The sequence below is a fragment of the Podarcis muralis genome, chromosome 5 (genome assembly GCF_964188315.1).
Source record: "Podarcis muralis chromosome 5, rPodMur119.hap1.1, whole genome shotgun sequence".
Lineage (NCBI taxonomy): Eukaryota > Metazoa > Chordata > Lepidosauria > Squamata > Lacertidae > Podarcis > Podarcis muralis.
The window spans coordinates 99,626,359-99,637,564 of record NC_135659.1 but is presented as its reverse complement, the minus strand read 5'-3'; positions in this window follow the sequence as shown (position 1 = coordinate 99,637,564).

The following is an 11,206-nucleotide window of genomic DNA, read 5'->3' as shown; positions in this document are numbered from 1 at the left end:
AGGCGATTCTAAGCCTTCCTGTAAATGGTTCACTATTTTCACACTTTTGTGCACATTTTCCACGTCACTTTCCTAGCCACGAAAGTGGATTTGTTGCAGCAGGGTGGGTGCTTCTGGGCTGTCGCTATTTTCAAGCCGGATTCAATCACATCCTGGCAAATTCAGGGCAATTCAAGCTGTTCTGGAGTTCTTGCAAAACAACCCTGCTTCTCCAAAAGATTGGACTCTTTTGCCAGAAGGAAAGTTACAGGGAAATGCAATTTCCTGGCGCATGCTTGCTTTTGATGCAGCATCACCTAATCTCCCTACAAGCAAATCAGAACGGATGTTCATTTTAAAAAAAAAGTTGTCTGAAAGTGACTGGTAGCAGAGCGCTTTATACTGCGCTAATCTTGCAAACCAAAATTTCTGATATGTGCTTGTTTCCCTCCTGCCAATTAACGACGGTTTGGAGGCTCTCTGAATTAGCTGCAAGCAAATAGTGACATACGAGCCATTTTGGATTTAGTAGTAATTACAGGCTTGTTTCATAATCGCACTCGATGAAAAGGACTTTTTGTGCAGAGAATGCAAAAACAGCAAAGTCTCCAGCCTCAAAGGCCGACTCCAGAACCTTTCTCTTTCTTGTAGATCTCCTACCATCAGAGGTTGTCTTGAGGCAACTGCATCGCTCACTTACCTGTCCGGCTGGACTGGAGATTCCTCAGGAGCAGACAGAGCTTCACCTGCTAATCTCCTCTTTGATGATAGGGAAGCGCCAGGTATTATATACTCACACCAGGAATGAAAGAACCAATTCAGAGCTTCGATAAGCGCTGGGATGTGCGAAGTGAGCGCACGGTGGCATCTTCCAAGGTAAATATTTTTACTGACATATTGGAAAATTTTGGAGAAGTCGCCGAGTGCCAGGGATCATATGACTCTCTGGGAGGCGCACAGAGGCAAGGCACTGGATCAGGCCACAGGAGCCCAACAGGTGACGCTAAAAAGAGCAGGAGGAGATGGATGGGAAACGGGGCTGTCCAGAGAGGAGGACGACACACACGTGCACCGTGCGACACGTGGCTCGCACTTTCTCACCAGGGGTTCACCAGCCCTGGCTCCTCTCCCCTGCTATGGTTTTATTGGTTTACTTATTATGGTTTCCCATCCCTGTCCCTCCTTGTAAGGGGGGTTTCATTTGACGGAGAAAGCAGCCAACACTTCCCCCCACTCCAGCCTGGTCCTATAAACTGTTCCACATTAAATAGATGCCACCTCCTTAACATTTAACGCGGCTGTTTCTCCAAGATCAGAGGCAGTAATGGTTCTGAACCCCGGTTGCTGAAAACTGGAGAAAAGGAGAGTGATCTTGTGCTCACTTTGTGCTCCTTATGTTCTCAAGGAGTACCGTTTCATTGTTTCAACCCTACCTGTCCTTCCTCCAAGGAACCTGGAGCAACGGATGTTGTGGTTCCAGTCCCAGGGGTCTCCTACCCAGTTCAGGGCTGGACAGTTTAACATTCATAACAGAACTGCATCATGTACCAGAGCCAGTGTGGTGTAGTGGTTAAGAGCAATGGACTCGTAATCTGGTGAACCGGGTTCGCGTCTCCCCTCCTCCACCTGCAGCTGCTGGGTGACCTTGGGCCAGTCACACTTCTCTGAAGTCTCTCAGCCCCACTCACCTCACAGAGTCTTTGTTGTGGGGGAGGAAGGGAAAGGAGATTGTTAGCCGCTTTGAGACTCCTTCGGGTAGTGATAAAGCGGGATATCAAATCCAAACTCTTCTTCTTCTTCTACCTCTAGAAACTGTATTCTCAACATGTGCGGTTCTGCGGCCCAGATAAAGGTTACACATTTGTATATATGCCAGCAATTAGGGTGGAATCTGCAGCCATGTTAAAAAACATTGTGAAAATGCTTTTTTTTAAAAAAAATAAAATAGTTTTGAAAAATGCATTGAATTTGCTGTAGCTCAGAGCTGCCACCTAGAGTCACAATTGCGTATTGCACTTGACAACACAGTCAAAACGTTTTATTTGCAGCTGTATAGCTACACTCCTGATCATAGAATCACAGAAGAGACCCAGATGGTCGTCTGGTCCAACCCCCTGCATTGCAGGAATCTCAACAAGCAGTTCCCCATCCAATTTGGAACCATGTCAGACCCTGTTTATCTTTGCAAATGTGCTTGCAGTTTTATTGCTGTACAACTTTATCCTTTGCTCTTCTTTCACTAGCTTGGTTTATTCTCCACTGCACTTCCAACTCCTCCCTCTCTCTCTCTCTCTCTCTCTCTCTCTCTCTCTCTCTCCCTGCCCTCCTTCTGCCTGTCCTCTGATAAAACATGCACTTTCCTACAAACTCCCAACGCATAATGTACCTGCTAGCCCCAAAGTCACCACGACGACTTTTTGCATTCTGCCTTGTCTAAGCACGACATGTGGCTTAAATTCCACCTTAGAAGATTTCCACCTTTATCTGATAGGGCTTTAAGATTTCACAATTAGCAGGGGTTTAAGAGAACTCTGTAGAACACTAAAGATGACTTTGTGGTATGTAATACAATCACTCCATATCCTTCTCTGCGAAGACACAAAGTCCCTGGGCACTGACACTCTGTGCAGTAAGGACGTCAAAAACATTTCAGCGTGATTTGGTGCCATCGTGAGATCCCCTTTCACCTCTTCCGGTCTCTGCAGATTTAAAAACAACCTCATTTGAGCTGTAAGTGTAAAAAGCTCTCTTTTTGCCTAATGTGAAGATTACGGAATAACTGCCTTCCCCACCTTCTTGACCAAAAGAGGAGGGAGTATTATTGGCTATATTTTATTATTCCACCACCACCACTGTTCCCCTGGATTTATTCTACGGATCGCAGAGCAGAGCATCGCCTGAGATTTGCGAGTGCGGCTTTCTCCCGATTGAAGTGTAGAGTGTTTTGAGGACCCGGACATTCGCAGGGAATCCAAAATGCTTGTTTACAAAGCTATTGTACTACCAGCCTTACTGTATGCTTGTGAAACATGGACCACTTATAAACGCCATCTCCAACTCCTCGAAAGAGTCCATCAACGGTGTATCTGAAAAATTGTACACATCACTTGGGAAGACAGGTGAACTAATATCAGTATACTGGAAGAAGCAAAGATCACCAGTGTTGAAGCAATGATTCTTCAACATCAACGTCGTTGGACTGGTCACGTTGTGCGGATGCCTGATGGTCGTCTTCCAAAGCAACTACTCTATTCCAAACTTAAAAAGGGAAAGTGTAATGCTAGTGGTCAACAAAAGAGGTTTAAAGATGCTAAGCTCGTGTGTGTGTCCCAACATGAAGCCGAAACATCATAGCCCCTTGCTATGGCCCACACTTTAAGCATCCTTGCAGAACCACTCAGATGCACATTCCTGCCTTCTTCCCTCACCCCTGAAATGTTTTGCTTTACTCCATGACAGAGGCCGCCCACGGTCCCGCCAGCATCGAGCAACAGCCACAATCCACAACAGGCACTGGCCACAGCCAACCCACACATGGAGCCACACAGCCCAAGGGCACAGACTCTGCAGCGTCCATCTTTTGCACCCATAACACGCCAGAGGTCTGCGTCTCGCACTGCCAAGTGCACATGAAGCTTCCGCATCTGTGCATGGAAGTGCATTGCAGTTCCTGTGGCACATCAGAGCCCATTGTTTCCGAGGTGCTTTTGAACTTGTGCACTATTGACGATAACATCACAGGCAGCGCGTGGTGCAACAGAGGCGATAGTGATCTCTGGTTCTTGGCGTGCTTTGCTTGTGTCATGGAAACCTGGCTGCAGCTGTTGGCTTTGTCTATGTACTCAGAGAGTAAGAACAGATAGTATGGTGAAGAAAGGAGATTCGCTCTGTGTAATCTGCAAGAAGCAGGAATCTGTAGGCCAGTACTGATGGGAGTTTATGGAGGTTGTTGGGGGGAGGTTGGGGGGGGACAAATTGGAGAAGAGGTCTAGCACACCTCCAGTCTTGAGAAAGCCAGGAGAGGGAGGCCATGCTCTGGTGTGGTTCCTCTACATTTGTCATTCTAAGAAAAATGAGAATCTGACCTCTCACTGTGTCACATCTCCCATGTTTTTTTGCATTGTTGCAGCAACAATAAGCCAGTTTTGAAAGTGGTTTAAATTTCCTGACATATTCTTTGAGCGGGTCTTTGCCTCTGCTTTGACAACTTCTCATGCGAAAAGAAAGGCGAGAAGAGAGAAAGGGCAGCAGAAGGAAAAGGGAAGGAACTGGAAGAGTTAGGGTAGCAAAGTCCAGTTTGCAAAGAGCAAATCGGTTAAGGCCTTGATTGTCTAAGACATTCAGAAAATCTTGCCTAATGGAGGTCTCAGGAGCGTCTCTCCTGGTTTGCACCACAGTGGTACCTTGGTTTTCGAATGCAATCCATTCCGGAAGACCGTTCGACTTCTGAAACGCTCAAAAACCAAAGCATTTACTTCCAGAAAACTCAATACGGAAGCTGCATGGCATGTTCAACTTCTGAAAAGTGTTTGAAAACATTTGACTTCTGAGACGTTTGAAAACTGAGGTACCACTGTATATTAATCTTGTTGTTGTTGTTGTTTAGTCGTTTAGTCGTGTCCGCCTCTTCGTCACCCCCTGGAGCAGAGCACGCCAGGCACTCCTGTCTTCCACTGCCTCCTGTAGTTTGGTCAAACTCATGTTGGCACCTTCGAGAACACTGTCCCACCATCTCATCCTCTGTTGTCCCCTTCTCCTTCTGCCCTCCATCTTTCCCAGCATCAGAGTCTTTTCCAGGGAGTCTTCTCTTCTCCTGAGGTGGCCAAAGTCTTGGAGCCTCAGCTTCAGGATCTGTCCTTCCAGGGAGCACTCAGGGCTGATTTCCTTCAGAATGGAGAGGTTTGATCTTCTTGCAGTCCATGGGACTCTCAAGAGTCTCCTCCAGCACCAGAATTCAAAATATATTAATAAGCTGCCTCAAATGACTGGAGAACCAGAGTAGAAACATCTTACTAGACAAGGTTTTGGATGTTGTCCTTGTCAAACCTGAAAACCATCCTTATAATTCCAAAACAGTATTGCTGGACGTCCACCAGCCAAAGGAATATGATTGAAGCAAATGCTCTGATTAGGTAGTGAAGCTCAGATAAGACTGAGACATTGTGAAGAAGAAGAAGAAGAAGAAGAAGAAGAAGAAGAAGAAGAAGAAGAAGAAGAAGAAGAAGAGGAGGAGGAGGAGGAGGAGTTGTTGTTTTGATTTGATATCCCACTTTATCACTACCCGAAGGAGTCTCAAAGCGGCTAACGTTCTCCTTTCCCTTCCTCCCCCACAACAAACACTCTGTGAGGTGTGTGGGGCTGAGAGACTTCAGAGAAGTGTGACTGGCCCAAGGTCACCCAGCAGCTGCATGTGGAGGAGCAGGGAATCGAACCCAGTTCACCAGATTACGAGTCTATCGCTCTTAACCACTACGCCACACTGGCTCTCAGTCTAGGTGGTTTCCTCAGCTGAATGGATGGGAGGCTGCCTGCTCTTGAGGGGGTTACATGACCTCGGAAGGAGTAGGTATCAGCTTGGATCCATTGCTAGGGCTTGAGGTTCGAGGGGCCTCGGTGGTCCTGAGTGCCTTCCATCAGTTTAGGCTGGTGGCCCAGCTATGCCCCTGTCTGAATAGCATACCGTCCAAGCATCCCGATTTTCCAGGGAAGCCATACCAGTTTCTGATTTGATCTTGGCATGTCCCAGCTTTCCGTTTTCCTCCCTTCCATGTCTCGGAGAACCATGAAAAGTCAGGGGTGCAAGAACAGAGTCTGGTTTATACAGAAAATAAAATCCCTGCACCAAATGAAGAACATGGTGAAACTAGCATGCAAAGCCCTTCCTCTACTTTGGAAGGGAAAGGTCACCAATCCATGTTAAATTCTTTAATTTCAATGCTTCAGCAGCCGGCAATGAATGAATTTTATTTTATTTCGGTCGCAGACCAATCAGTTCCAGTCCACATACAATATCAAGGAAGTCATAAAACATGATAGGGATACATTTTAATTTGCAATTAGATATAACAGGGACAAGGGACGCGGGTGGCGCTGTGGGTAAAAGCCTCAGCGCCTAGGGCTTGCCGATCGAAAGATCGGCGGTTCGAATCCCCACAGCGGGGTGCGCTCCTGTTGTTCGGTCCCAGCGCCTGCCAACCTAGCAGTTCGAAAGCACCCCCAGGTGCAAGTAGATAAATAGGGACCGCTTACTAGCGGGAAGGTAAACGGCATTTCCGTGTGCGGCTCTGGCTCGCCAGAGCAGCGATGTCACGCTGGCCACGTGACCCGGAAGTGTCTCCGGACAGCGCTGGCCCACGGCCTCTTGAGTGAGATGGGCGCACAACCCTAGAGTCTGGCAAGACTGGCCCGTACGGGCAGGGGTACCTTTACCTTTACCTTTATAACAGGGACAATACAGATATAGCAATAGGTAAAAATATATATAAATTAAAACTTAGTCACTAACATATAACCTAAAATCATCATTTAAGGCCTTAATCATTATGATAACACAGCTTGTTCCCTAAGTTTTATGGCAATCGCACAGAATTTGGCTACCCTTAACATGATCTCAGGATCCTTGTCCTCTACCAGGGATTTTAGACATCACAGTTCGGATTCATTTGGAGATTTTTGCACAGCAGGGGTAATAAATACCGAGCGTATATCCCCGTAGAAACGGCAGGGTAACAAGGCGTGAGAGACAGTTTCTACCTCCATCAAGCCGCAGGGGCAGACTCGTTCCGCGTATGGTTTACCCTCAAATCTGCCCTGCAATAAGGCAGGTGGCAGCACGTTGAATCTAGAAAAGGTAAATGACTGTCTGTATTTAGGTATTTGTAATTTTGACCAATAATTTGCTGGGGTAAATCCTCTCCCATTATCTTTTATTGCTGGGTGTTTATTCATCTCGCTCACGTGGCATCAGCTGGCCATTTCTGAGGAAATGCAGGGAATGTTGATTCCTTTATTGTAAAGGGAGCCTCGCACTTTCTACTCAGAAGTCCCACTGTATTCCATGGAGCTTACTCCCAGGTAACTGAGTAAAGATTGGGCAGTCTTACACTGCCATCCTAAGCATGTTTACTCAGATGTAAGTCCCACTGAGTTCAACAGGATTTACTCTCTGGTATGTTCCTGATCGCAGGGATGCGGGTGGCGCTGTGGTCTAAACCACTGAGCCTTGGGCTTGCCAATCAGAAGGTCGGCGGTTCGCATCCCCGCGACAGGGTGAGCTCCCGTTGCTCGGTCCCTGCTCCTGCCAACCTAGCAGTTTGAAAGCACGTCAAAGTACAAGTAGATAAATAGGTACTGCTCCGACGGGAAGGTAAACGGCGTTTCCGTGCGCTGCTCTGGTTTGCCAGAAGTGGCTTAGTCATGCTGGCCACATGACCCGGAAGCTGTCAAATGCCAGCTCCCTCGGCCAGTAAAGTGAGATGAGCGCCGCAACCCCAGAGTCGGCCATGACTGGACCTAATGGTCAGGGGTATCTTTACCTTTTATGTTCCTGGTCATTCTCACAGATTCTGTTGTTGTTGTTAAAGATAAGGATAAGCGCTGAAATCTTATTTCATTCTGGAAGGTGTTGCCTACAGTCCCGTTGCTCTCACATCCTTTCTTTACAACAATCCTGCGAGGTAAGTGAGGTGGCGACTGATGCAGATGTGGATGTTAGGTCTATGTGTGCAGCAAGATTGAATGTCCCCTTTTTCATCAGAGAAATGTTGGCGGGGATGGGATAGCGATAGCTTAGCTTCTGCTGCCTACGTTCATATACCTCTGAAGGTATAAGATTGCCTCTGAAGACAATCTGGAAGCCCCAGCTAGTGCAGAATTCAGCGGCCAAATTGCTCAGCAGGGCAAGACGAGGGTTTGAGCATCTTGCACTGATCCTGGCCTGATCCTGGTTTTGACCTTTTTTGAGGGGAGGTCAAAGTCGTTGAACTTTTTTTTTTCTTTTGCTAAATCGCGTAGAATTTTGAGCTATTTTTATGGAAAGTTGGCAAGCAACACTGGCTTGCTGTGCATCCGGATTTCCCCAGAAATTTTACTGAAAATTGATCTATCAATGGCCTTTTAAACTGAGGAGGGGGGGAGATTGCTTTCTTTTTTACTTTGTTAGGCATTTTTGTGTTGTATATTGCAAACTGCCCTGTGATCCTCAAACAAAGGGCAGGACAGAAATTAAATACATAATAATAAATATAGGTACACATTTAGTAAGGGACGCGGGTGGCGCTGTGGGTAAAAGCCTCAACGGCTAGGACTTGCCGATCAAAAGGTCGGCGGTTCGAATCCCCGCGGCGGGGTGCGCTCCCGTCGTTCGGTCCCAGCGCCTGCCAACCTAGCAGTTCGAAAGCACCCCCGGGTGCAAGTAGATAAATAGGGACCGCTTACTGGCGGGAAGGTAAACGGCGTTTCCGTGTGCTGCGCTGGCTCGCCAGATGCAGCTTTGTCACGCTGGCCACGTGACCCGGAAGTGTCTCCGGACAGCGCTGGCCCCTGGCCTCTTAAGTGAGATGGGCGCACAACCCCAGAGTCTGTCAAGACTGGCCCGTACGGGCAGGGGTACCTTTACCTTTACTTACACATTTAGTAGACCTGGTTTCAAAGATTATTGCTGGCATTTGAAGTCCATTCAAAATGAAGTGCATTTTCCATGGCATCAGCTTAATATTTTACTTAAATCTTCAGCCCACTAAGCGACACAATTGAAGGCATTGGAGAACAATGTAAATCACATTGTGTTACATATGGCCTACATCAAGGGACATTTAGATCCCCTGCAACCTCTTTACAATGGAGCCAGGAGGAGCTACCCGGCTGATGTTTATCACTGTATCAGTCCAGTTGTGGCCGCTATATAAAGCTCAGAGGAAATTGCTTTCTCCAGCCAGGGAAGGTCAGGAAGTTCAGGAGTGACCAGTCAGCACAAAGTTCTAGTTACAGGTAGGTAGCCGTGTTGGTCATACCAATAACAAACTTAGTTGGTCTCTAAGGTGCTACTGAAAGGAATTTTTTATATTTTGTTTCCAGTAAGGACAAAGGTAAGGAAAGTTGCAGGTAGAGGATTGACTTGGCCGATGAGTGGGGGGAATGGGGCAGAGGGTTGGTTGGAAAGCAACCTGGGCAGGTAAGCCTCTACTCTAGACATCAGCATTGATTGCAAGATGCTGCGATTTTGGTGCGAAGGCTTCAAAGGGGAGTGGGGTGGGAGTGTCACAGAATAGAACAAAAAGAATCATTTGAGTCCCATGCATGCATTGAACTGCATTGTGTCGTTTAGGGCCACTTCTTGGCACATTTCCTCCAGCCAATCAATGGGACCACAAACCTGGTAACTCAGCGGAGATTTGAGAGGTCTTTTCACTGACAGTTTTGTTTGCAATGAAGGTTGTGGGTTTTTGGAAGGATCAAACCAATGACATGAATACATGCAGAGAACTTTGCGTGCTAATAACCAAAGCGATAACAGTAGAGAAACAGGCAGGGCCCTTTCCTTGTAGAGACGTTTCACAGCAGAGTGTGGCCCTCGTATTCCCCCCAAAATGTGCACTTCAAGGTGAATGTGGAAATGGCAGCCTAAACAAAGGATTTGAGGAATGTTGGGGGAAGCTATTCGATCAAGCAGCTGTCAAAAGCGACTTTGTGGGGCTTTTCTTGCACATCCACACAAAGGAAAGAAATCGTGTGTGCAAAAAATGGGGCTTGTGCAGGAGATCTTCCTAATGAATGATGCTCCTGGACTCCATAAGACATTACCATGGACATGAAAAGGGTAAAAGAGTATTGGGAAATCTATAATGAATTGGGGGGGGGGGAATGTTTAAAAGTACTTTCCCAAAAAAAACCAGAGTCCTTTCTCTTGGGGATAATTCAGACGGAAATTCCCAGGTGTCAAAAAAGGTTGTTTATGTATGCTACAACTGCAGCAGGTGTTTTGTTAGCCCCCAAATGGAAAACAAGCGAGGTCCCAACCAAAGGAGAATGGCAACTTGAGTTGACAGAATATGCACAACTCGCAGACTTAACATATAGTATAAGAGAACAAGAAGAACATACGTTTAAAGAAGATTGGAAGACATTTATTGAATATATGGGAAATAATTGTGTACAGCTGAAAACACAGGCAGCATTAAGATAAATTCAACAGTGTAAATAAGTTTGATGGATGCAATAATGGAATACTGATTGCTATAGTTTTTGTAAAATATGCAGGGGTTTATGATATGTAAAGTGAACCATGGAAAGAGAAGGGAAGTCACTGATATCTTAAGGATGTAAAATGAGAATTTTAAATTGCAAAACAGAAAAATTAATTGTGTGTGTGTGTGTGTGTGTGTGTGTGTGTGTGTGTGTACCAATATTTTCCCCCGCTTGAGTGACAGGAGGCGTCCTTTTCAGATATTTAAAAGGGCTAAAAAGGATGTAAATGAGAAAAGCATCGTGTGAGTACACTCCTACTTTAACCTACTTGTTAGAATATGTATAGAGAATCACATGCGCGCACACTTACACACACAAAGGCGCACGTGTGGTGGGATCTCTCCATTGTATCAGGAATTCTGCAAAATCCTGTGGATCTCCCTGCTTACAAATCTGTGTATGGCCGATGAGCCCGGTCTTCGCACAAATCAAGTCTCCAGTGACTAGGAGAATGGGATTTATCAGCCCCAGAGATCTCTCTCAGGAGCTTTTTACCAGATTACTGCTTCCTTACACAGTAGGGGTGATGACCTGACCCAACTTTCCCAGCAGATCTCCTGGCTCGAAGATGTGGAGCTTCTTGGGGCTACTTGTCCTCTGCAGCCTGGTCAGCCCCTCGCAAGGAGGCCCAAAAGGATTTTCACATGGGATCGTGTCCATCGTCAATCCGGCCACTGCTCGCAAATGTAAGAACGCTTCGCGACTCGTGTTTGCACCGGTTAGTAAGGAGACAGGCGCGAGTAGCTCCCCTTTCTGCTTGCTCCGAATCACATCCGTTGAAAACTGGTACCACCTAAACTTGTGAAAGAACCTTTTTATTGATTTCCATGGATGTTTTCAGGAAGGAGGTGATTTCCTGCCCGTTGCCGACAACTGCTTACTTCTTTCCTTGGCACCACCAGGGTGCAAGGCATTTGACGGAGCGGCAGTCAGAAAGACTTAGGGGTTAAAGCCAAGAGCTTTGTTGGAGCTATGGAAAAGG